The following is a 27,142-nucleotide window of genomic DNA, read 5'->3' as shown; positions in this document are numbered from 1 at the left end:
TGGTGTGATCTTGGCTCACTGCAACCTCTGCCTCCCGGGTTCAAGTTATTCTCCTGCCTCAGTCTCCCGAGTAGCTGGGATTACAGGTGTGCACCACCATGTCCGGATAATTTTTGTATTTTTAGTAGAGATGGGGTTTCACCATGTTGGCCAGGCTGGTCTTGAACTCCTGACCTCAGGTGATCTGCCCACTTTGGTCTCCCAAAGTGCTGGGATTATAGGCATGAGCCACTGCACCTGGCCACTTTTTCTTTCTTTCTTTCTTTCTTTTTTTTTTTTTTGAGACAGGGTCTGGCTCTGTCACCCAGGCTGGAGTGCAGTGGCATGCTCTTGGCTCACTGCAACCTCTGCCCCCCAGGTTCAAGCGATCTTCCCATCTCAGCTTCCCAAGTAGTTGGGAGTACTGCTGTGCACCATCATGCCCGGCTAATTGTTTTTTTTTTAAATTTTGGTAGAGATAGGGTTTCACCATGTTGCCCAGGCTGTTCTCAAACTCCTGGGCTAAGAGATCCGCCAGCCTTGGCCTCCCAAAGTGCTGGGATTACAGGTGTGAGCCACCGTGCCCAGCAAGAAAACGTATGTCAAAGGGAAATCAACATGGTAACAAATGTGTATACTACTTTATTTACACACACCCTATCTGGTTCCACATGAAATTTACAGGTTTGTTTTATTTTTATTTTTGAGACAGAGTCTCGCTCTTGTCACCAGGCCGGAGTGCAATGGTGTGATCTTGGCTCACTGCAACATCCAACTTCCTGGCTCAAGCAATTCTCTTGCCTCAGCCTCCCGAGTAACTGGAGGCACCTGCCACCATGCCCAGCTAATTTTTGTTTGGCATCAGTTAATGAATGCTTACATTTTGGGTTGAGAAAAGATCAATGTAAATAGGTGGCAGGCAATAACCCTCTTTTGTGAATGTGTTTCATAACAGCTTTTATTTCTTGAGCAGCTTTTCTGCAGCTGACTTAGTGATAGCTCAATTACACTTCACACCAACCTGAATAGGGTTGGTTGTCTTTTTTTTGGTCACTCTTTATATATTATCCCTTTTTACAGATGAGAAAACTGAATGTTGGAAGGCAAAGTGACACCATGCTGGAAGAAGAGCAGAGAGGAATTGGTACCCACTCAGGACCTTGGAAATCTTCATCCTTCTGGAAGGACCAACCAGGCATTCATCCTTGGCCTCCACTGGCTCCTTCTCTGTCTCTAAAGAAGATTTTAAATAATGTGGCAGGCAAGGCTGCTTGAAGGCTGGGGGCAAGCGATGGCCCCTGGGCTCCCCCCCAGGGCTCGATTTCTCCTTCGCTGGCGCTGTATCCACAGGCCTCCCTGTGTGTGGTGCAGGATTGGAAGGAGTACTGGATGGGGAGTCAGTGGAAGAGGTGTGAGTAGCAGCCCCAGGCCAGCCTGCTGGGTGATCCTGAACCAGGTAGTTGCATTTTCTGATCCTCAGCAGGCTGGCTGTGAATGGGAGCTGATACCTCCCTGCCAGGGCTGCGGCAGGGACTCGAATGTGAAAGGTCTCTGAACAGCCGAGCCCAGGGTGGGTGAGGGAAGGTAACATCGGCAACCTGTGGGTGGGCCCTGGTCACACTGACGGCGGAACCGTCTTGCTGTTATCCTGCTCACTCTCTGTGGGGTTTTCAGAGGAAGCAGAGTCCCTCGGCTTCAAGCTGGATCTGGGCTTCCAAAGACCCACGAGGGAGGCCCACAGAGGGAAGGTTATGGGAGGATTCTGGTGAAGAGGGTGCAGGGGGCAAAGCCTCTGCCAAACAGCGCCCCGCAGTGCATGCATGTGTGTGGATGGGTGTGTGGAGTGTGTGGTGTGTGGTGTGTGTGGATGTGTATGTGTGGTGTGTGTGTATTAATGAGTGTGTTGTGTGTGTATGGGTATGGTGTGTATGGATGGGTGTGTGTGGTGTGTGAATGGGTGTGTGGATGGATGTGTGTGGTGTGTATATGTGTGGTGTGTATATGTGTGTGGTGTGTGTATGAGTGTGGTGTGCATGTGGATGGATGTGTGTGTGAATGGGTGTGGTGTGTGTGTGGTGTGTGTGTGAATGGATGTGTGTGGATGGGTATGTATGGTGTGTGTCGTGTGTTTGTGGTGTGTTGTGTGGTATGTGTGGTGTGTGTATGTGGATGAGCGTGTGTGGTGTGTGTGTGTATGTGTATGAGTGTGTGGGCTGTGTGTGGGAGTGCAGATGAGAGTGTGGGCTGTGTGTGTGTGGTGTGTATGTGGTGTATATGTGAATGGACGTGTGTGGATGGGTATGCATGGTGTGTGTGATGTGTGTGTGTTGTGTTGTGTGGTATGTGTGGTGTGTGTGGTGTGTGTATGTAGATGAGCGTGTGTGGTGTGTGTGTGTATGAGCGTGTGGGCTGTGTGTGGGAATGCAGATGAAGTGTGGGCTGTGTGTGTGTGGTGTGTGTGTGTATGAGCGTGTGGGCTGTGTGTGGGAATGCAGATGAAGTGTGGGCTGTGTGTGTGTGGTGTGTGTGTGTGTGAATGAGCGTGTGGGCTGTGTGTGGATGGCTATGTATGGTGTGTGTGTGGCGTGTGTGATTTATGTGTATGGACGTGTGTGGATGGTTATGTGTGGTGTGTGTGGTGTGTTGTGTGGTGTGTGTGTGGTGTATGTGTGCAGATTAGCATGTGGGCTGTGTGTGTGATGTGTCTGTGTGTGGATGAGCATGTGGGCTGTGTGTGGATGGGTATGTATGGTGTGTGGATGGGTGTGTGTGGTGTGTGGTGTGTTGTGTGGTGTGTGGGTGGGCGTGTGTGGTGTGTGGTATCTTGTGTGGTATGTGGATGGGCATGTGTGGTGTGTGGTGTGTTGTGTGGTGTGTGTGGTGTATGGTGTGTGTGGTGTGTTGTGTGGTATGTTGTGTGTGGTGTGTGGATGGGTGTGTGTGGTGTGTGGTGTGTTGTGTGGTGTGTGTGGTGTATGGTGTGTGTGGTGTGTGGTGTGTTGTGTGGTGTGTGGATGGGCGTGTGTGGTGTATTGTGTGGTGTATGTGGTGTATGGTGTCTGTGGTGTGTGTGGTATGTTGTGTGGTGTGTGTGGTGTGTGTGTTCTGTGTGTGGTGTGTGGATGGGTGTGTGTGTTGTGTGGAGTGTGGTGTGTGGAGTGGTGTGTGGAGTGGTGTGTGGTGTGTGTGGTGTGTTGTGTGGTGTATGTGGTGTGTTGTGTGGTTTGTGGATGGGTGTGTGTGTGTTGTGTTGTGTGTTGTGTGTGGTGTGTTGTGTTGTGTGTGGATGGGTGTGTGTGGTGCATTGTGTGTTGTGTCATGTGTATGGTGTGCTGTGTGGTGTATGGTGTGTGTGTTGTGTGGATGGGTGTGTGTGGTGGGTTGTGTGTTGTGTGGATGGGTGTGTGTGGTGTGTTGTGTGTTGTGTGGTGTGTGGTGTGTGTGGTGTGTGTGGTGTGTGGATGGGTGTGTGTGGTGTGTTGTGTGGTGTGTGTGGTGTGTGGTGTGTTGTGTGGTGTGTGGATGGGCGTGTGTGGTGTGTTGTGTGGTGTGTGTGTGGTGTATGGTGTGTGTGGTGTGATGTGTGGTATGTTGTGTGGTGTGTGTGGTGTGTGGATGGGTGTGTGTGTTGTGTGGTGTGTGTGTTGTGTGTGTGGTGTGTGGATGGGTGTGTGTGGTGTGTGGAGTGGTGTGTGGTGTGTGGTGTGTGTGGTGTGTTGTGTGGTGTGTGTGGTGTGTTGTGTGGTTTGTGGATGGGTGTGTGTGTGTTGTGTGTGGTGTGTGGTGTGTTTTGTGGTGTGTGGATGGGTGTGTGGTGCGTTGTGTGTTGTGTCATGTGTATGGTGTGCTGTGTGGTGTATGGTGTGTGTGTTGTGTGGATGGGTGTGTGTGGTGTGTTGTGTGTTGTGTTGTGTGTGTGATGTGTGGATGGGTGTGTGTGGTGGGTTGTGTGTTGTGTGGATGGGTGTGGGTGGTGTGTTGTGTGGTGTGTGGTGTGTGGTGTGTGTGGTGTGTGTGGCGTGTGGATGGGTGTGTGTGGTGTGTTGTGTGGTGTGTGTGGTGTGTCGTGTGGTGTGTGGATGGGCATGTGTGGTGTGTGGTGTGTTGTGTGGTGTGTGTGGTGTATGGTGTGTGTGGTGTGTTGTGTGGTGTGTGGATGGGCGTGTGTGGTGTATGGTGTGTGGTGTGTGTGGTGTATGGTGTGTGTGGTGTGGTGTGTGGTATGTTGTGTGGTGTGTGTGGTGTGTGGATGGGTGTGTGTGTTGTGTGTGTGGTGTGTGGATGGGTGTGTGTGTTGTGTGTTGTGTGGAGTGTGTGGTGTGTGGTGTGTTGTGTGATGTCTGTGGTGTGTTGTGTGGTGTGTGGATGGGTGTGTGTGTTGTGTGGTGTGTGGATGGGTGTGTGTGTGTTGTGTGGTTTGTGGATGGGTGTGTGTGTGTTGTGTTGTGTGGTGTATGGTGTGTGTGGTGTGTTGTGTGGTGTGTGTGGTGTATTGTGTGGTGTGTGGATGGGTGTGTGTGGTGCATTGTGTGTTGTGTCATGTGTATGGTGTGCTGTGTGGTGTATGGTGTGTGTGTTGTGTGAATGGGTGTGTTGTGTGTTGTGTTGTGTGTGATGTGTGGATGGGTGTGTGTGGTGTGTTGTGTGGTGTGTGTGGTGTGTGTGGTGTGTGGATGGGTGTGTGTGGTGTGCTGTGTGGTGTGTGGATGGGTGTGTGTGGTGTGTGTGGTGTGTTGTGTGGTGTGTGGATGGGTGTGTGTGGTGTGTTGTGTGGTGTGTGGATGGGTGTGTGTGGTGGGTTGTGTGTTGTGTGGTGTGTATGGTGTGCTGTGTGGTGTATGGTGTGTGTGGTGTGTGGATGGATGTGTGTGGTGGGTTGTGTGTTGTGTGTTGTATGGTGTGTGTGGGAGTGCTCTCTGGCCAGGTGCAATCTTCTTCCTGTTCAGCTCCTGGGGCTGCGGCTGCTCTTAGTTCAAAAGACTTTTTATCCCTGGCAAGGACAATTATTGGGATCACAGTGACCTGCCTGTTTCAGTGCCTGCCTGGGCTTGTTTGGCCTAAGACAAAAGCTTGAACTCTGGAACTGCCCAGAGGGGCGAGGGATGCAAATTCCCTCTCCCTGACCTAACTGCAGTGTTCATGGGACTGACTCATTGTCCCCCCGGGTCAGGACAGGAGTGACATTCAAAAGAACTCTCAAGCAGTTTGACCAGGTACTGATCACAACGAATGGATTCTGGGCTTGAGGAATCCACCAGAGGCCTTTTTGGTTTATTTTCCCAGAAGCCCATCAGTCACCATCTGGGGAGAACAAGGAGGGAGCAGGCGTGATTCCAAGGAGCTCTGGCGTTGGGGCAGGTGGACTGTCCCTGTCGAGGCTTCTTTTACTGGTAGTAATGATTCCCGCTGGTTGAGTAAGTGGAGCCACTTCGCTCCATGCCAGGTACCATCCATGCCAGCACTTTTTTTTTTTTTCTTTTTTGAGATGGAGTCTCGCTCTGTTGCCCAGGCTGGAGTGCTGTGGTGCTATCTTGACTCACTGCAACCTCCACCTCCTGAGGTCAAGCGATTCTCCTGCCTCAGTCTCCTGAGTAGCTGGGATTACAGGCATGCACCACCATGCCTGGCTAATTTTTATATTGTTAGTGGAGATGGGGTTTCCCCATGTTGGTCAGCAAGGTCTCAAACTCCTGACCTCATGATCCGCCCGCCTCATCCTCCAAGGTTCTGGGATTACAGGCATGAGCCACCGCACCTGGCCCATGCCAGCACTTTCTAGGTATTATCTCACTTGAACCCATCTGGCCCTTTGAGGCAGGCTATAGGAGCACCCCCATTTTGCAAATGGGGGAGCTGAGCCTGAGAAGCCTGGGTCCTTACCCAGTCACACAGCCAGTAAGACCAAGAGTTCTGATTTATCCCTAGCTGGTCTGGATTCTCTTGGTCCCCTTATACACCTCTTCCCTGCTGGGGGAAGCCAGCTGGGGGCGTGGAGACTGCCTTGGAAGGTGGCTGCTGCAGTCCCCCAGACCTCCGGCAATAGAATTCCCTGTAATTTTGGTTATAAATCATGTTCCTAACCAAGCCAGCTCTGAAGGTCACCGGTAATCACACTGTCAGCAGGCCATCTTCAGCGGCTGCCGTGGTCAGGGCCCTGAGCCAGGAGAGCCCAGGGAAATCAAGCGTTCTGCCCGCACCTTTACAAGTGGGTAAGAGGCTGGAAATGGGAACAGGTTAAGAGGGCTCAGCGCTGGGGCCAAGTGACAGCTGCACTTCTGGCTTCAAGATAATGAGGAGGAGAGAAGCTCCAGCCTCGCCTCTGAGCTATCTCGGTCCTTCCTGCTGTTGGTAGCATTGAACCTCCTGATCCGTGGAAGGTGGCTGCTTGCAAAGTTCTGATGACATCACATGGATGTGTGTTGGGGGGTGTTCCCTGGGGAATGAGTCTTAGAGGGGAAGCAGAAGAGTTGCATTTTTAAACCACCAGCTAAGTGGCAGGTGCTTACACATCATCCTGTGTAATCCCTAAGCTAGTCCCACGTGGCAGCAAGTTCCTCTTATTATCTCCATCTCCTGGAGGCTCAGATTGGCAAACGGGGCAGAGCTTGCAAGCATTCAGGTTGGCATTCAGGCTTACATCTGTTTTTTTTTTCTTTTAATTCTTTTTTTTTTTTTTTTTTTGAGACAGAGTCTCACTCTGTTGCCCAGGCTGGAGGGCAGTGGCACGATCTTGGCTCACAGCAACCTCTGTCTCCTGGGTTGAATTATCCTGCCTCAGCCTCCTGAGTAGCTAGGATTACAGGCATCCACCACATCCGGCTAATTTTTGAATGTTTAGTAGCGACGGGGTTTCACCTTGTTGGCCAGCCTGGTCTCGAACTCCTGACCTCAAGTGATCTGCCCACCTTAGCCTCCCAAAGTGCTGTGATTACAGGTGTAAGCCACCGTGCCTGGCCTTCTTTTAACTCTTAACAGTATTTTCCAATTTTGACATTTTGAAATAATGCTGGGAAATGCTGGTTAAACCAAGAGAAACAGGTTTCCTGTCTGCAGGACTTTTCAGAGCCTTTAATAAATTGGCTCATGATTCTTTGTGCCCAGAGACATGGGAAGCCAGGGTGGAGGCCTTGGGGGCTCTGGCAGGGAGGAGATTAGTACTGCATTTCCACCCCAGTTCCGCAGGGGAGCATGGCTGGCTTGCTCTTGAAGCCCTGGCCCCCTCATCTGGATGCAGCCTACAGTGGGGTGAGCTGAGGCCTGGCTCCACACGCCTCACAGGAACTCCTAGAAGAAGGGAGGCTATCAGGTATCCCTGACCCCTTTCCTGAGCTGTGAAGGACCCGCTGGCTCACTCGGGGCAGGTGAATCCCGCCAACCCACCGTCCGGCCTCACTTCTCCCTTCCACAGAGTAATAGCAGCCTCCACCCGCCAGGTCTGCCTGTGCACTTGAATCCCTGGATTTCAGGCCCGGTGTCCCTCAGAGATGGCTGCTCCTTACATTCCCCGGGCCTGGGCTGATAAACCAGAACCCATGGGCACCTCCCAACTCACTCCCTTTCGCTGCCAACTAAATTAGCTCCTGTGGGCATTCCTCCACCCTCAGCCCAAGAACAAACAGCAAATTAATGAAACAGATGGGCCCTCTCTGCTCTGCTGGCTCTCAGCACTCCCATACTCAGGGCAGGGCTGAGACTGGACTAAACCATTTCTCCTTTGCTCCTGGGCACACAGCTAGACTACATTGCCAGCTTTCCTTGTAGACAGCGACCTTGGGCCACGTGGCTGAGTTCTGGCCAGTGGAATATGGGTAGAAGTGATGACTGGCGTGCCCACACCTGGCCTGTGGTACCTCCCACACAACATCCCGTCTGCCACCCTGTTTTCTGCCAGCCGGATGAAGAGTATCCAACAGAGAACTCCGAGGCCCTAGGAGACTGGGGAGGACAAGTTGGAAGGAAGCTTTATTTGTTGTCTTATTAAATTTTTTTTATTATTATTTTGAGACAGGGTCTTGCACTGTTGCCCAGGCTGGAGTGCAGTGGTGCAATTATAATTCATTGTAACCTCCAACTCCTGGGCTCAAGTGATTCTCCTGCCTCAGCCTCTCGAGTAGCTGGGACTATAGGTGCATGCCGCCACATCCAGCTAATTTAAAAAATATTTTGTAGAGAGAACGTCTCCCTATGTTGCCCAGGCTGGTCTCACTCCTGGTGTCAAGGATCCTCCTGCTTCAGCCTCCCAGAGTGCTGGGATTACAGGTGTGAGCCACCACACTCGGCCTGGAAGGAATCTTTAGAGAGTGAAAGACCTGGGTGGAAATCCCGGCTCAACCCCTTAAAGCTGTGTGATCCTGGGCAAGTCACTTACCTCTCTAAGCTCAGTTTCCTCATCTATAGATGGAGGATAATGATAGTGCCATCCTTGTAAGGTTGTTTTGAGAATCAAATAGGATTCTTTGATTTGAAACAGCTCTGAAGGTTCATCTGAGCCCCAGGGCTCCTTGCAGTAGTGTCTGGGGCCTTTGTAGCCACCGCATCACGGTTCAACTTCTCCCTCTGTCTAATTCTGCTCTTTTTCTCCTTTTCAGAAATCCCTACCTCTGAGTTCTGATGGAAGGCGGTTAGTATTGGAAGAGGTCATGGGAAGCAGATTTTTCAATGGGATTTTTGAGTTGCATTACTTGCTGGGTCCAGCAATGAGACCCCCATCCCTTGAGGGTAGGTGTTGTGCTATAGCAGTGCAGTTGTTAAAACTCTCAGTCATGGTGAACTGGGATGGAAAATCCACAGAAGGGAATGCATTGGCACATATAGCTCAGCCATTTGAGAGGTTTGGGGGAAGTAATCATTATAAAAACTATGGAGTCAGATAGTGATTGCTGTTCAGGCACAGTGGCTCACCCCTCTGTAATTCCAGCACTTTGTGAGGCCAAGACCGGAGGATCGTTTGAGGGCAGAATTTCAAGACCAGCCTGGGCAACCTAGCAATATCCTGCCTCTACAAAAAAATCCAACCCGACCTAAACCAACCAACCAAACAAAAAGCCAGCCAAGAATGTCTGAAGACATTTCTGGTTGTCATAATTGTGGGGGAGGGGGATGGCATGGCTATTGGTACGTAGGAGGTAGAGGTCAGGGATGCTGTTAAAAATCCTGCAATGCGGCCGGACGCAGTGGCTCACGCTTGTAATCCCAACACTTTGGGAGGCTGAGATAGGCAGATCACCTGAGGTCAGGAGTTCAAGACCAGCCTGGCCAATGTGGCGAAACCCCCTCTCTAATAAAAATACAAAAATTAACTGGGCACAGTGGCAGGTGCCTGTAATCCCAGCACTTTGGGAGGCCAAGCTGGGTGGATCACCTGAGGTCAGGAGTTGGAGATCAGCCTGGCAAGCATGGTGAAACCCCATCTCTACTAAAAATACAAAAATTAGCCAGGCATGATGGCGGGCGCCTGTAATTCCAGCTACTCAGGAGGCTGAGCCAGGGAGAATAGCTTGAACCCGGGAAACAGAGGTTGCAGTGAGCCGAGAATGTGCCATTGCACTCCAGCCTGGATGAGAGGGAGACGCTGTCTCAAAAAACCAAAAACAAAACAAAAAAATCTTACAGCTCCCACAACAAATAATTATGCAGCCCAAAATGTGAATAATGCCAAGGTGGTGGCGTGTATCTGTAGTCCCAGCTAATCGGAAGGCTGAGGAGGGAGGCTCACTTGAGCCCAAGAAGTCAAGGTTGCAGTGGGTGGTGAGCACACCACTGCACTCCAGGCTGAGTGAAAGAGCAAGACCCTGTCTCAAAAAGTAAAGTAAAAAAGGGGAAAAAAACCAGATAGTGATTGCTGGGGGCCTTCCAATGCATTGGACGAAGACCATGTAAAGCTGGGGTGATTAATCACCGATTTAAGTGAAGTGTGAGATCCAGAGGCCCTCCTTGGCAGCATGTATCAAGAGACTCTCATCTCCTGCAGCTCGTGGACAGAAAAAGCTGAGGATCGCGCCCAGAACTTAATTATAAATGGAGCTACAGAGAAGGCTGAATTCTCGACTCTGGCAAGTCTGCTACTCCAAGGTCAGAGCCTGGATTGGAAAGAGGGATGCTCATCGATGACATACGGATGGGGACATCTGGGTTGTTGCACTTGAAAATCTTGAATCCCTAAATTCTCTGAAACCCTCTGGGCCTGCAGGGTGATTCACTCCTTGTTAAAGGCAAGCAAAACCCTCCCTGGCTTGAAGCCGGTGCAGAGGCCTCTGGCTTGCAAGACAATCTGTGCCGCCTCCTTTTCTGTCCCCCAGACCAGTATCTAGAGTCAAGTTACAACAGAATTCAGTCATACTAAGAGAATAAAGGGATGACAGACAGGCTTCAGGGCCCAGCCAATGTTCACTGGCAGACATCAGAAGAGGATGGATGGGACTGGATCGCCAGGGTGCTGGGATCAAAGGCAGTGGAGGAGGAAGTCGGGTAGGGAGAGTTCAGCAACGAGGGAGCCACCTCCAAGGATACAGGATTTAACCACCTGGCAAGGACCCCAGAAGATGGTGCTAATTCGCTGTTAGGATGGCTCTTGGAAGCTTGGAAAAAGCAAGGGCTCACACTAGGTAAACTAGAAGTGCCAGAACTGCTGTGGCAGATAGATGGTAGAAGATGGGACCAAAAGACTCAGAGAAGCTGGGTGAGGTGGCTCATGCCTGTAATCTCAGCACTTTGAGAAGCAGAGGTGGGAGAATTGCTTGAGCCCAGGAGTTGGAAACCGGCCTGGGCAACATGGCAAGACCCCCATCTCTACAAGAAATAATTCGTTGTGCATGGTGGCATACACCTGTAGTCCTAGCTACTAGGGAGGCTGAAGTGGGAGGATAGCTTCAGCCTGGGAGGTGGAGGTTGCAGTGAGGGCAGTGAGGTGATATCACGCCATGCACTCCGGCCTGGGCTACAGGGCAAGCCTCTGTCTCAAAAAACAAACAAACAAACAAACAAACAACAAACAAAAAAACTTAGGGAAGTGGGTGTGCTAGAATGGATAACTACATAAAGCCAGAGAAGTGACTTGCTAACTATGTTCTTTGGGAAAGCCCAGAGGACTGCCCATTTACCATGCACTGGGAAGAGGGCTGAGGGCATGGTTGAAACCCTCAAGGGTGCTGTCCGCTGTAAAGCAAGGCTGACAGGAGGAGGCGCCGTGACAGACTGATTTCCCTGAGAGCAATAAGGAAGATGGGATCCTGAAAGAATAGAGGCTCAGTGGTGGAACTTAAACATCACAGGCAAGGTGGGCAGAATTATTGTAATGAGCAGCAAGGTCAGAGTGGCAAGTAGGGAGCCTGCAGAGAGCTATAAAAATGGCTCCTAGAACACGGTGTTCCCAGGGGCAAGATAGACAGGCAGCCACAAAGAGTATTATGTAATTTTTTTTTTTTTTTTTTTTTTTTTTGAGATGGAGTTTTGCTCTTGTTGCCCAAGCTGGAGTGCAATGACACCATCTTGGCCCACCGCAACTTCCACCTCCAGGGTTGAAGCAATTCTCCTGTCTCAGCCTCTCCAGTAGCTGGGATTACAGGCTTGTGCCACCACCCCCAGCTAATTTTATATTTTTAACAGAGATGGGGTTTCTCCATGTTGGTCAGGCTAGTCTCAAACTCTCCCCCTTAGGTGATCCACCTGCCTCGGCCTCCCAAAGTGCTGGGATTACAGGCATGAGCCACTGCGCCCAGCAAGTATTATGTAATTTACACAGCCAAAAGAATTCAAGGATGGCTGGAGCTACTGCACCAGTAAAAGCCCACAATCCCTTACTGAGCTAGAGTTCAGGCCCAGAACCCATTCAATGAAGGAGAGACTTGATCTCCAAGAAGCAGCAGCCTGCAACACATGGCAAACGTACATGGTAGTGGTTACCCCATTCCTCTGCAAAAGAACCTGCAGCCATTTGTTTGAGCTACTGTACCCTGGTGAAAGGAAAACCAGACATTTCTAAGATCACTGGCTACAGGATACAAGGGTTCAAGATGACTTGTTCATATGTAGGGATCCGAAGTGTCATCATGGCCTCCTGTTAGGGTAGGAGCAGATGGGACCAAGAAAATCAATAGAATCCTGGTCTGAGCTTTGACCACAGTAGATGCACTGAATCCATGAACCCACCCAGTTCTCTATTTCCAGAATTTGTAATTGGGATGGGCATACATGACTGGCAGAATTCATACTCTGTTCCTTGCTCTTTGGTCTAAAGGTTATTGTGAAGCCCAGATGGAAGTCTCTGAAACTGTCCCCCATCCTGATTAAGTAACAAAACAAACAAACCCAGTATCACTGTTTAGGGGAAATGGCAGAAATTAGCATCACCTTCAAAGACCCAAGATGCTTGAGTGGTGAGTCCTCATCCCATCCTTATCCAATTCACTAGCTTAGTGCCTACAACAACACAACAACAACAACAAAACTCAGATGAATTCTAGAAGATGACAGTAGACTTTTTTTTTTTTTTTTTTTTTTTTTTTGAGACAGAGTCTCACTTTGTCACCCAGGCTGGAGTGCAGTGGCACCATTTCTGCTCACTGCAACCTCTGCCTCCAGGGTTCAAGTGATTCTCCTGCCTCAACCTCCTGAGTAGCTGGGACTACAGGCGTGTGCCACCATGCCCAGCTAATTTTTGTATTTTTAGTAGAGACAGGGTTTTGCCAGGTTGACTAGGCTGGTCTCAAATTCCTGACCCCAAGTGATCTGCCCACCTCAGCCTCCCAAGGTGCTGAAATTACAGGTGTGAGCCACTGTGCCGGGCCGGGAGTAGACTTTCATCAATACAACCATGCACTAGGGTAGATCAACACAGCCTTAGGTACACAGTGTGTGGCTATTGATCTGGCAAGTGGCTGCTTCTTCCATTTCTAGTAGGAGGGGTAATTGGAAGCAGTTTGCAATCCCGTAGGATGGAAAACAGCATTCATGCACAGTTCTGCCTATGTGTGTGCTAATGTTGCCACTCTCTGTCATAATATAGTGTGAAACTGATTCTCCGCTGGAACATTTGGCAATGTCTGGAGACATTTCTGGTTGACACAACTGGGAGGGGGCATGCTATTGGCATCTAGTGGGTAGCGGTCAGGGATGCTGCTAAACATCTTCCAATGCAGGGGACAGCCCCTACAACAAAGAATTATCTGGTCCAAAGTGTGAATAGTGCCAAGGTGGAGAAACTTTAGACTACAGGGATCCAGAACATCCCCTCATTCCATAGAACATCACACTGATCTATTATTATTATTATTACTATTACTATTATTATTATTATTATTATTATTTTGAGACAAGCTCTCTTTGTCCCCCAGGCATGCGGTGGTGTGAACACAGCTCATTGCAGCCTCGACCTTCTAGACTCAAGCAATCCTCCCACTTCAGCCTCCTGAGTCGCTGGGACTATATTTGTGTGCCATCATGCCCGGCTAATTTTTTATTTTTTGTAGAGACAGGTTCTTTCTATGTTGCTCAGGCTGGTCTCAAACTCCTGGGCTCAAGCAATCCTTTCACTTCCACCTCCCAAAGTGTTAGGATTACAGGCATAAGCCACTGCACCCAGTCCACACCGGTCCATTATATCAATGAGACACACTGGCCCATTATATCAATGACATCACGTTAATTAGTCTGGATGGACAAGAAGTGGCAAGTGATTTGGAAGGCTTGACAGGACAGACATGCTTCAGAAGGTGGGGACTACCTATCAGCGAAGTTTTTAGTACAGTGATTTGGTTTGGGGCACACCAGGACATCTCCTCCAAAGGAAACCACAAGTTGTTGCATCTTGCACCTCCCACACATCAGAAGGAAACAAAACATCTTATAGGCGTTTTTTGGGTTCTTTAAGCAATATATTCCACACTTGACAAATACTGCCGCAACCCATTTTGCCAAGTGCCAAGGATGGCTGCCAGCATTGAGAGGGGCCCAAGGCAGGAGAGGGTTCTGCAGCAGCTCCAGGCTGTGGTACGAGCAGTCCCACGTCTGGAGTCATGTGACCCAGCAGACGTTGATGACAGACATATCTGTGGTGAGAAAAGACGCTACGAGTTTGTGGCAAGTCCCGATAGGAGAATAACAACATAGATCCCTAGAGTTCTGGAACAAGGCCATGCCATCTGTAGTGGAAAATCGTGCATTTTTCGAAAAATAGCTGTAGTGTGCTTCTGGGTCTTCATAGCACTGGAGCCTCTGCTCAGCCTGGTAGAGACAGCTTCGACATGACACCCTGTGAGCATGGAGAGTCATCCCCCAGAACCCAGAGCACACCCCGAATGGACGACCATACTATTCTATGGTGTTGTGTGTGCAGTAGGTAAGACACATGGTCTGGAAGCTAAGGGGTGAAAGTAACGGAGCCATCACTTACTGTCATTCTCAGTGACTCATTTAGGAAACTCATTTCCTGTCCCTGCAACTTTAAGCTTTGTATGTCTGAAGGTCTGCTCTGGTTTCCAGATGGGGAACACTTTACTGGGGTATAGAGTAAGAGCTCCCCTAAACTTTAACCCACATCTGCCACCTGGTCATTTCAGATTCCTTGGACCAAAAAGCCATGAGACGAGGGAAGGAGTCACTGTACTGGCAGGAAGTACTGTTCCTGATCAACTGGCAGGAGAAGGTAGGATTGCTGTTACACAATGAAGGCAGGGAAGAGCAGTTTTGGTACCCACGTGATCTGTTGGGCTGTCTTTTGTTATCCCCTTGCCCATTTTTGACAGTAAATGGGTAAGTGCGGCAGCCGTGAGCTGGGAAGGGCACAGTGACCAGGGAGGGGCTAGACCTGTGAGCGATGAGGGTCTGGGTCATCCTACGAGGTGAAGTCTAGATCAGCAGAGGTGCTCACCGAGGTTGAGGGGATTCTAAGATGGACAGTAGAGGAGGGACACAGTGGGTACCAGTTGCAGCTTCAGGACCAGCTGTAGTGGCAAATAAGCTGTAATGCAACCAACTAGCCATCTTCTTTTAGATTTTTTTCAGGGAAAGAGACCACCCAGAATCCTGGAAGAATGGTCCCTAGATGGACAGACACTCTGTGAAGCAGGTGGATCCCAGTAGAATGAGGGGTGGCCACCGTGAATGTTGCGGTGCCCAACAGAGATCTACTGAGGACCAAGGCGCTGGTTCCCTCACCACTGGGAGTGCTGGCTGCTGATGGCTCCCGGTGAAGTCCCTCCTCCAGAATTGCCCTCTGCCAAAGGGAGTTTTCTCATCCAAGATTATGCCCCCTCCTCAAGGGCAGCCCAGATCCAATGACTGGTCCAAGCAAGGGTGCAAAGTTCTGACTCCTTTACCTTGATTTGGGACAGCTTCGTAGGGTCAGTCCAGCTCCAGATCTCCCTGCGGGATCAGCGGAGGCCTCCATTGCAGCTGCATCACAGCCCAGCATCTCCCTCTGCCTAATCCTGCTTTCCCCCAGCCCCCTAACAATGCTGCGAAGGAGTTCTCCGCGGTAAGCCTCCCGCATGCAAAGCTGTGCCTCAGAGTTTGTCTGCTGGGGAAGCTGACCTAAGTCACTGAAGATGGTGAGGCACAGGGGTTGTTTTTGTTCCTGGCTGTATTAGTCAGGGTTCTCCAGAGAAACAGAACCAACAGATGCAGATAAACAGAGAGGTTCACTGCGAGGGATTGGCTCAGTGGAGGCTGATTATGGAGGCTGAGAAGCCCCACGATCTGCCATCTGCAAGCTGGAGGTCCAGGCAGGCCAGTGGTGTCGTTCCAGTCCAAACCCAAAGTCCCGGTCCGAGGCTGAAGGCCTGAGAGCCAGGAGCGTAGATGTCAGTGGGCAGGAAGAGCTGGATGTCCCAGCTCTGGCATAGAGCAAACTGGCCCTTCCTCCAGCTTTTGGCTCTGTCCGGGCCCTCAATGGAATGGCCAATGCCCACCCACATGGGTGAGGGTGGTCTTCTTTAGTCATCCACGGATTCAAATGCTGATCTTGGCCGGGTGCAGTGGCTTATGCCTCTAATCCCAGCGCTTTGGGAGGCCGAGGCAGGTGGATTACCTGAGGCCAGGAGTTCAAGACCAGCCTGGCCAACATGGTGAAGTCCCATCTCTATTAAAAATCAAAAAAAAAAAAAAAAAATTAGCCAGGCATGATGATGGGTGCCTTTAGTTCCAGCTACTCGGGAGGCTGAGGCAGGAGGATGCTTGAACCTAGGAGGTGGAGGTTGCAGTGAGCTGAGATCATGCCACTGCTCTCTAGCCTGGGCAACAGAGCAAGACTGTCTCAAAACAGAAACAGAAACAAATGCTGATCTCCTCTGGAAACACCCTCAGAAACACACCCTAAAATCAGGTTCTACCAGCTATCAAGTTGATGCATGAAATTAACCATCATATCTGCCCAGTGGTTTAGCATAAGGGAAGCCACACAGGCTAAACTGAGTCATGGCTCTCTCTGCTCCTTTTTTTTTTCTTGCTCTGTCACCCAGGCTGGAGTGCAGTGGCATGATCTCGGCTCACTACAACCTTCGCCTCCCGGGTTCAAGCAATTCTCATGCCTCAGTCCCCCGAGTAGCTGGGATTACAGGTGTGTGCCACCACTCCCAGCTAATTTTTGTATTTTTAGTAGAACCGAGGTTGCACCATATTGCCCAGGCTGGTCTTGAACTCCTGAGCTCAGGCAATCTGCCTGCCTTGGCTTTCCAAAGGTCTGGGATTACCGTCATGAGCCACAGTGCCTGGCCTCTGCTCCTCTTTTGATGCCAGACCCAGAGAGGCCAATGGGTAGCTCTGGGGCTGCTTGCCTTCTCTGTGTCTTATCCTGTGGATTTTAGAAATGAGCATAGAATTCTAGAGGGATGACTTGGGAGGAGGAACTGGAGCCCGGGATGAAAACTACAGCTCAAGTGGGCAGACAGGGAAGTGAGGGATGACAATTCACAGTACATCAATTTACACCCCAATTACAGGCATCCAGGCCTTCAAAGCAGGGACTTCAGGAAAGCTGGTTGTGAAAGGATTTCCCTGGGGGCTCCCCTGCAAGGGTGGCTTCTAGCGCATTTAATATACATTTGAATAATGCGATAATAGGAACGGGTTTGTAGATGGCCGGGGGTGCTGGCACCATTCCCTCGATGATGCTCACGGGAACTCTATGAGGATGGAGTGATCACAATCTCCATCTTATACAAGGGGAAACCAAGGCTCAGAGAGGTTAAGCGACCGACCACAGTCACACACGAAGTAGCAGAATTGAGTGTCAGACCCAAGTCGGCTGTACCCAAAGGCAGTCACAGTGGTCGTTTGGGAGCTCTGCTGTTTTGAGACCCCACAGAGACGGTGTGGGCATTCCGTGTTCCTCTTACTGACTTATCTATTTCACGTCGTCTTCTGGGCATGTGCGGTTCCTGCCCGAAGTCCAGTCTGTGGGGCTGGTGAGAGGGCCATGAAGGAGACTTCCGGGTGAGGTCCTGGTCCCCCTACCTCCCTCTGGCCCCATGTCTCTGGGTCTGTCCCCCTCCCATGCTCTCGCTTGCTCAGACCTGACTGTTGGATTCAGTGTGTGGCCTCAGGAAGTCCCCTGTCTCCTGCTTCATGACACTGTCTTGGTGCTGAGAGCTTGAAGGGCTCCCACTCTGATGATAACTTCCAAATGGACCCCCACGTCAGCCCGGTCTAGGGGTTTGGAGTCAATGACTTTTTCATGGTGTGACTTTGGGCGGATAACTCAACCTCTCTGAGCTCAGTTTTCACTTGCAAAATGGGCCTAACAACATCTTCCCCTAGAGATTACGTATGCAGTTAGAGGACACATGAAAGCGGTCCAGAGTGTTCCTCTCGCCCCTCTGTCTTTTTCTCTGTTCTCAGCTTCTCCTCTCACCTTCCTGAGAAGTGCCCAGACTGAAGTGAGCTTTATTCACATTTCAGAAGAAACGCCAGACTCTGGGTCGAGATATCATCTCTTCCCAGTTTCCCAGGAGCGAGGCCTGGGGTCCTCCTGTCCGGCAGCCTCTGTGCCCTGGCTGTGTGGCTGAGCCACCTTTCCTCGCCCTCTCTCCTCCCTCCCCTTCATCTCTGCCCTCTCCATCTCTCCCCAGGTGTCCCAGGCCTCAGCCCTCCGCTGCTGTTTGCCAATTCCCTCCTGGTTTCCAGCACACATCATCGTTGCTACTTTTGATTGCATTCCCAGTCTCTTTTCCAGTTTATTTCCCTTGGGTCTTCTGACTTGCTTGAAGCCAGGAGGCAGCAGAGGTGGCTTGAACCTCTGGGGAGGGCTGGTGAGTTGGGAGATGATGGAGGAGGTGGGGGAAAGGGACCATTCCCACTTCCCACTTTGGGAGGAGGCACTTCAGTACATTCCTGATGTGTCAATATCCACATTCTGGAGTGGGGGGCACTGAGCTAAGCCATTGTCTCAGACGTTCATGTTCCAACTCCTACCCAGTCCCTACCATCGCCATCTCTTTAATCCCTTCCCAGCCCCACCATCGCCGTCTCTTTAGCCCCCTCCCAGCTTCACCATCTCTGTCTCTCTCTCTCTCTCTTTTTTTTTTTGAGATGGAGTCTTGCTCTGTAGCCCAGGCTGGAGTGCAGGGGTGTGATCTTGACTCACTGCAACCTCTGCTTCCCAGGTTCAAGCAATTCTCCTGCCTCAGCCTCCCAAGTAGCTGGGATTACAGGTGTGTACCAGCACCCCTGGCTGTTTTGTATTTTTAGTAGAGACGGGGTTTCACCATGTTGGCTAGGCTGATCTCAAACTCCTGACCTCAGGTGATCCACCTGCCTTGGACTTCCAAAGTACTGGGACTATAGGCATGAGCCACTGCACCTGGCCCATCTCCATCTCCTTAGTCCCCTCCCAGCCCTCAGGGCATGTCCTCAGGTCCAGCCCCCACTCTGTGTGTCTGGGTAGTTGTGTAGCCTTTGGCAGCTCACGCAGCCTCTGATCATGAAGCACTCTTTGGCAGAGTTGAGAAGCATCTTAAAAGGCCCCGATCAGGCAGCTTCTTCACTTTAAAAACAGTATCATTTTTATTTCAATAGGTTTAGGGGTGTAAATCGTTTTCAGTTACATGGATGAGAGTGGTAAAGTCTGGGCTTTTGGTGTATCTGTCACCTGAATAGTGTACATTGTACCCAACAGGTAATTTTTCATCCCCACCCTGTGTCCCCTTCCCCCCTCTGAGTCTGCAGTGTCCGTGTTGCCACTCTGTAGCATTTCAGCTTCATGGCTGTGGACTTTGCGCTGGCTCATCAGCCATCCTGAATCTCACATTCCTTAGGGCCCCTCTCATGGGGCACATTTGTAAGCGTTAGAGATGACGTATTTGAAGTGCAGGGTTAGTGCCCCCAAAATAGTAGCTATTATTATTACTGATAGTGGTATGGAGTACTTGTGTTCTCTTCTCTTCTTTCTCTTCTCTTCTCCTCCTTCCTTCTTTCTTCCTTCCTTCCTTCCTTCCTTCCTTTCTTTCTCTCTTTCTCTCTCTCCTTCCTTCCTTCTTTCCTTCCTTCCTTCCTTCCTTCCCTCCCTCCCTCCTTTCTTTTCTCTCTTCTCTTCTCTTCTCTTCTCTTCTCTTCTCTTCTCTTTTCTTTTCTTTTCTTTTCTTTTCTTTTCTTTTCTTTTCTTTTCTTTTCTTTTCTTTCTGACAGTTTTGCTCTTTCACCCAGGCTGGAGTACAGTGGCGTGATTTCGGCTCACTGCAACCTTCGCCTCCCAGGTTCAAACAATTCTCCTGCCTCAGCCTCCTGAGTAGCTGGGACTACAGGCACGCACCACCACGCCAGGCTAATTTTTGTGTTTTTAGTAGAGGCCAGGTTTCACAATTTTGCGCAGTTTGGTCTCGAACTCCTGACCTCAGGTGATCCACCTTCCTTGGCCTCCCAAAGTGCTGGGATTAGAGGTGTGAGCCATCATGCCCAGCCACCTTGTGTTTTCTTTTCTTTTCTTTCCTTTTTTTTGAGATGGAGTCTCGCTCTGTTGCCCATGCTGGAGTGCAGTGGCGCAATCTCAGCCACTTCAAGCTCTGCCTCGCAGGTTCACACCATTCTCCTGCCTCTGCCTCCTGAGAAGCTGAGTAGCTGGGACTACAGGCACCCGCTACCACGCCAGGCTAATTTTTTGTATTTTTAGTAGAGACAGGGTTTCACCGTGTTAGCCAGGATGGGCTCGATCTCCTGACCTCATGATCCGCCCACCTCGGCCTTGTAGAGTGCTGGGATTACAGGCATGAGCCACCGCACCTGGCCTTGTGTTTTCTTAAAGAGTGAGGTTTGGAGTATAGAAGACTGTGGGCCAGGTACAGTGACTCATGCCTGTAATCCCAACACTTTGGGAGGCCAAGGCTGGCAGATCACTTGAGGCCAGGAGTTCAAGACCAGCCTGGCCAACACGGCGAAACCCCATCTCTACTAAAAATACAAAAATTAGCCTGGCATGGTGGTGCATGCCTGTAGTTCTAGCTACTTGGGAGGCTGAGGCAGAAGAATCACTTGAACTTGAGAGGCAAATGTTGCAGGGAGCCGAGATCGTGCCACTGCACTCCACCCTGGGTGACAGAGCGAGACTCCGTCTCAAAACCAAACCAAACCAAACCAAAAAGACTAAAATGTGGCTACACCAAGAGGAATTTGGGTTCAGAGTTATGCAGGTGCCTTCTTTTTGTTTAGCCAGTTGTGCTGGCCCTTGGAACACAGGCAGAAGGAGATTTCAAAGAGCTAGTGAGATCCCAGGGCAGAGGAGAAGAACAAGCGGAGGGCAGGAGAGGGGAGAGAAGGGCGGAGGAAGCCGAGTAGGAAGAGTCCAGCCACGTGGTGGTGGGCTATAGCTGGGTGAGCAATGAGACCGAGGTAGTTTCAAGAAGAGGATGCCAAATGCTGCATTTTCTACAATGTCAACCTCCTCTATCTCCAAACCATCAGTGAAGTTGCTCCTCACCATGAAGTGCCCTGGGGCTTTCAGTTTCCCCTGTCGAAAGCCAGGAGAGGCATCTCATGCAGAACAGGGCAAAGCGGAAAAAACGAAGTGAGTAGAAAAAATGAAAGAGGCCCCCGTCTTTTGCCGCTGATTGCCCCCACAAAACTGCCAGGAACGTTGAATCATTTGACTCCTTTTTAAAAGAGTCTTTTTCTCTTTTATTTTGAGATTTTGAACATTTCAAACCTCAGAAAAGTTGAAAGAACAGTCCATCAAGCATCTGTGTATCCTCACATGGGGGCACCCATTGTGAACCTTGGCCGCTTTTACTTTCTGTCCTTCTTTCCTTTCTTCTGATTATCTGGAAGTGAATTGCAGACATCTGATTCTCCATCCCTAAATAATCAGCACATGTCTTCTATGAGAAAGGATCTTCTCCTCCATAACCATAATGATATAATTATCAGACCCAAGGACTTAACACGGATGTAATAATGTTATCTAACGTTCTGCTCATATTCACATTTCCCCGATTGTTCTAAAAATGTCAGTTATAACTGGTTTTCCCCCATTCAGGAGCCACTTAAGGATCGTGCATTGCATTTAATTGTCATGTCTCTTTAGTCTCCTTTAATCTAGTCTTTTGGTCTTTCTTGTAATTGACATTTTTGAAGAGTCCATATCAGATGTCTTGTAAAACGCCCGGCAACCTGAATATCTGATTGTTTCCTCATCATTTGATTCATTCCTTACATTTTTGGTGAGAATACTAAATAGAAGATGTCTTGCACTTATTATTGCATTACCCAAGGAGGCATGTAATGTCAGCTTGTCCTGTTTCTGGTGACCCTACGTTTGATCACGTGGTGTCTGCTAGATTTCTCCTTTGAAGGTATGTTTTCCCTTTTGTAATGAATAAGTAATCTTTGGTGGTATTGTTAAACTTGTGAACATACTACTGCATCCACCGATGATCCTTGCCTGGATCACTTGTTACACCGGGAAGTGCAAAACTCATTTGCCTCTGGAAGGGCCAGAGCATCTGCTGGCATGTAGCTTTTACATGCATGGCCATGTAAGCTCCTCCATGCGCTGGCCCAGGTGGGTGGTTTCCTGAATGTGACAGCCAAGTGTCTCCAATGGCCTGTCTTAGCCTCCACCTGGAGAAACTTGGCCCCTTGCGAGAGCTCAGTTGAATGGCTGCTAGTTCACTAGTTCAGCCACTGGTGGCTGGGAGTGTGTGTGTGTGTATGTGTGTGTGTGTGTGTGCACGTGCAGGCACACATATACTGGGTGGAGGGGCATCTGGGTACTTGGAACCTAGAGGCACATATCTGCTCTGTGCCCAGGAGCTGCAGGGTGCTGGGCTCTAGCCTTGGTTTCCATGGCAATAGGCAACCTCCTTCTTCATTCTGCTCCTCTCTGAACCAGATGACAGCGATGGGGTTTTGGGGCAGAGACACAAGACGGGGAGCGGGCTTCACCAGACCCTCCGTGAATATCTTGGAGATGAGAAGTCTGAGCAACTGCTCCCCTCATTGTACTACAGAATGACTTTTCCAGGGACCCCGGGTGCCCCCGCCTACTGCAGAATGTACTCGTCCATCAGCAAGGTCTATGACAACATCAAGGTGGCAGCAGGGCCCAGAATCTTCCTTGTGAATCCCACTGAATCTGTTAAACAGACTCTGATCTGTAATTTCTTGATCTGCTACATACATTGTCTTGATCTATTTGCATATATTATCTCTCTTGCAACACCTTTTTGAGGTGGGTGTTAATATTATTCCCGTTTTATAGGTATAGAAACTGAACTCAGAGGACATTCCTACGGTCACAGGGATAGTAAGGGGTGAGGCCAGAACTCAAACTCAAAGTAACAGTGTGGTATAGCATCTAAGAGTGTGAGCTGCAAAGACAGGCTAGTGCCGGTTTCAAATCCTGACTCTTTCACTTACTAGCGGGGTGATTTTGGCAAAGAGAGAGACTCCCAGATGGCCAAGGTGGGGCCTCTCCAGGGCCCAAGATCCGCTATCAGACTTACAGGTTTAGATGCTCCGTGTTCTCAGTTTACCCAAAGCTCTCAAGGGGACTTACACCAACAAAAGTCCCCAGAGGAGTGCATCCATGTGGCTAATTTCTGGCCAGTGAAAAGTAAGTATAAGTGATACGTTGGACTTCTGGGGAGTTTATTTATTTATAATTTTTGAGATGGAGTCTCACTCTGTTGCCCAGGCTGGAGTGCAGTGGTATGATCTTAGCTCATTTCAACCTCTGTCTCCCAGGTTCAAGTGATTCTCCTGCCTTAGCCTCCTGAGTAGCTGGGACTACAGGCATGTGCCACCACGCCCAGCTAAGTTTTGCACTTTTACTAGAGATGGGGTTTCACCATGTTGGCCAGGCTGTTCTTGAACTCCTGACCTCAGGTGATCCACCCACCTTGGCCTCCCAAAGTGTTGGGATTACAGGTATGAGCCACCGTGCCTGGCCCGGAGTCTTTAAAAGAAAGGGGGTGTCCCTTTTGCCTCTTCTCTCCCTTCCTCCTTCCTGCTGTTTAGAATGTAGTTGTGATGGATGGAGTACCAGCAGCCATCTTGCATAAGAGGTGACCTTGAGGATGGTGGAGCAGACACAGAAAGGTCCTGGGTCCCTGAGGACTTCATGGAAAGACCTCGCCAGCCCTGAACTGCCTAGATCTGTACTTTTGTGTCTAAGAGTCTCAACCCTTATGTAGTTGAGTCTCTAATTTACAAGGAGCTGATGCTTGCCACTGAAGGCGATCCTGCATGATACAACGAGCAATCAATTTACAGTGAGGAAAAAGCTCTTCTGATGACCCTGATTTCTACTCACTGACCATCTGAGACACCTGGACTGATGATTCACTGGAGGTTATGGCTGAATGTGGAGTGGGCATGGTCATGCTCTGGGAGGTGTTGACTCCAGGCAGGGATGAGCTTGGTATGCAGCCCTGCCCACAGCCTGATGCTCATGCTGGCAGACCCAGTGCCCCTCCTTCTCTCCAGCTCAGCACAGTTCAAACACTATTCCTATAACAGGCAGGGCATAGCACCACTGGTTAGATTTGGCTCTCCAACCCTATGGAGACACTTTCAGATGTGTCCCTCGGCCTGAAAGCCAGGCTGCCCTCCTGATCGGATGCAGGACACACCTGGCCAACTTTCTTTCTGGCAACAGTGACCCACCATCTCTAAAGAGGGTGCACCGTGCACCTGCCTGTTCTCATATGCCAGCCAATTCTGCTGGACGTTGAAGGGTGACATGCCCTGTCCCCAGACCCCGGGTCCTGTGGATGGTGGGGCAGATGGTCTGCTCCCTTTTGTTCCCTCTGTCCAGCAGGCCCAGCCTAGCCTGTCTCCCTTTTTCAACTCTGGCTGCACTTCCCTTGGCTCAGGGCATGGAGTTGTGATCACACAACCCCAGCCCCAAAGTTTCAATTCTTCAGTCTGCTTTTTTGGCTCTGATTTTCCCAGGTACATGTGAGAAGAGAAGCTCAATGTCATATTTTGGTAATGTCAGCTCGGGAATTATATAGACATTGTTGAACTTTTCCACACTGCAAAAATTCAGGGCTGGGCACAGTGGCTCACTCCTATAATCCTAGCAGTTTGGGAGGCTGGGGCAGGAGGATCGCTTGAGCCCAGGAGTTGGAGGCCAGCCAGGACAACATAGGGAGACCCGCTACCTCTACAAAAAAAGTAATAATTGGCCAGACTTTGTGGTGCACACCTGTAGTGCCAGGTGCTTGGGAGGCTGAGGTGAGAGGATCATTTGAGCCGGGGAAGTTGAGGCTCTAGTGAACTGAGATTGCACCACTGCACTCCAGCCTGGGTGACAGGGCCAGACTCTGTCTCAAAAAAAAAAAAAAATTCTTGGACTTTACCCATCCACCCATCCATTTGTCTACCCAAAACCCATCTATAGTATTCTCTCTTTATCTGTGGAGGATACGTTCCAAGACCTCAGTGGACACCTGAAACCTTTGATAATACTGAGCCAGTTACACACACACACACATGCCCACACACATGCACACCCACACGCATACACACACGAAATATGTTTTTTCTTATACCTGTATACTTATGATAAAGTTGAATTTATCAATTAGGCACAGTAAGAGATTAGCAACAACTGATAAGAAAATAGAACAATTAAACAATATACCGTAATAAAAGTTACATGAATGTGCTCTCTGTTTCTCAGAATATCCTATTGTACTGTATCACACGTAACTGTAATCTCGGAAAGCGAAACCGCGGGTGGATAAGGGGCAATTACTGTATTCCAGGAACTCTGCCAGGCATTGGAGATAAAGAAATAACTAAAAGATATTTCCTTTGCTCAAGGAGCCACGGGTAAACAGCAGTTACACCCCAGGGCCATATGTGCTCTGAGAGGGAAGAGGCCAGCGGTCTCTGGGAGCTTGGGAAGGGCAGCTGCCCCAGCTGGGACAAGAGTGGCAAGGAAACTGTCAAGTTCTCTCCCCCTTGGGAGTGACATGACCTAGGGCAGGTCGACCTTGAGTGGCTCGAAGACAGCCGGTGACCTCCCCTTGGTGAGTCGAAATTCTCGAGTTAAACAATCCTGGGTGCTGCTTCCACGCGGGAAATGTCTGCCAGCCTTCCCCGCCACGCCCTGCTCCCAAATCTTGTATCTAAAATGTAGAATGTAGGGTTTTGAGGCTTGGCCTGGGTGCTAGAACAGGGTGGCTATTTGGGACAGTGAAGCCCAGCCGCCTCTCCTGATGACAATGCCCTGTCCGCCCCTCGCTCCCACCCTCGGCTTGGTGGATACTGTGTCCTCATGGGAGGGGGTGGGCTTGGGGAGAGACAGGTAAAGTTGCTGGAACTGGGCAGCGGGCGAGGTCTTTGCAAATCCTCTGTCCAAGTCAGAGGGCCCAGTTGTCCTCTTTCTGTGGTGGGGCGGAAGCAAAGCCCCAGGGCAAATGTAGCCCAGCTCAGACACCTGCTTCCAAGCCCCTGCCAACCAGGTGGCAGAGAAAGTCCGCTAGACTCTGGCCACAGAGTCTGTGGCTTAACTTCCATTTTTCTAATTGGTCACGCTCTAGTGGGGGGGATAAAGCCATACATCTCCCCTTTCCCACAAAACCATAATTCTTAGCTCCTTGGTCCAGCAGTCCTCCAGAGGGGACAGACCTGCCCCTGGGCCCAGAGGCTACGCCAGCCTCTCCCCATGCCTAGGGCTGCACAGAGAGAGAGCCCATTCCCTGGAGTGAGGGCTTATGCTGGAGGCCTCCTCTGCAGTCCACTCCTCTTTGCTGTTCTTTTCTCTTTGTTGCTCCCTCCTTTCTTCTTTCCCTTCCTTTCTTTCCTTTCTTTCTTTCTTTTTTTGGAGTCTCCCTCTGTCGCTTAGGCTAGAGTGCAGTGGTATGATCTTGGCTCACTGCAACCTCCGTCTCCCAGGTTCAAGCAATTCTCCTGCCTCAGTCTCCCGAGTAGCTGGGATTACAGGTGCCCACCACCATGCCCAGCCAAATTTTTTATTTTTAGTAGAGACGGGGGTTTGCCGTGTTGGTGAGGCTGGTCTGGAACTCTTAACCTCAAGCAATCCACCCACCTTGGCCTCCCAAAGTGCTGGGATTACAGGTGTGAGCCACGGCACCCGGACTCCTCCCTTATCTTTCCATTATGGTTTCCATCTGGTCTCTCTGTCTCCCAGCAAGAGGGACGGGGACAAGAAGGAAGTAAAGGGAATGGGAGGGAAGAGAAAAGAGAGGGCCAAGGGAAACGAGAGGGAGCTATGGGGAGTGGGGCAGGGAGGAGAGAAGTGGGCAGAGAAGGGTTGGGGGGGCCGAGCATGGGGCCGCCTAGGGAAGGGCAGGGAGGGCAGGAGGCGAAATAGCCTGGGCATTGCTGGGCCAGGGATTCACCTCCTAACTCCTTAGCTCCTTCAAGTCTTTGTGCAAATGTCACCTTCCCAAAGAGGCCTCCCCTCCCCTCCCGATTCAAGATGACAACTTCGCACCTCACTTCCACCCTCCTAACTCTCCCCTGCTTTGTCTCCTTTTCGTCGACATGGTCTGTGCCTTCTTCTAACCACTGTATAATTTACTCATTTATTATGTGATTCTTTATTGTCTGTATCCTCTCGCCCCGCCCCCACACTGGGATTATTTTGTCTGTTTTGTTCACAGATGGATCCCATGCCTGCAGTGACTGCTTTGCGGGCACTCAAGAAATATTTGTGCGGCCAGGCGCGATGGCTCACGCTGTAATCCCAGTGCTTTGGGAGGCTGAG

The 27,142-nt window shown here is 50.3% G+C and overlaps 1 protein-coding gene across 1 annotated transcript in view; it reads left to right on the top strand.

Moving 5' to 3' along the window:
• The window catches only part of UBIAD1 (UbiA prenyltransferase domain containing 1), a 122,076-nt gene that overhangs the window by 93,580 nt on the left and 1,354 nt on the right, over positions 1 to 27,142 (top strand). Inside the window, exon 2 of the transcript XR_012426132.1 lies at positions 1,060 to 27,142. The gene's annotated coding sequence lies outside the window, so the exon portion shown is untranslated. The remainder of the gene's footprint in view (positions 1 to 1,059) is intronic.

Source organism: Macaca fascicularis, chromosome 1 (assembly GCF_037993035.2).
Source record: "Macaca fascicularis isolate 582-1 chromosome 1, T2T-MFA8v1.1".
NCBI lineage: Eukaryota > Metazoa > Chordata > Mammalia > Primates > Cercopithecidae > Macaca > Macaca fascicularis.
The sequence above is the reverse complement of the archived record's forward strand: the minus strand, read 5'-3'. Positions and strand labels throughout refer to the sequence as shown.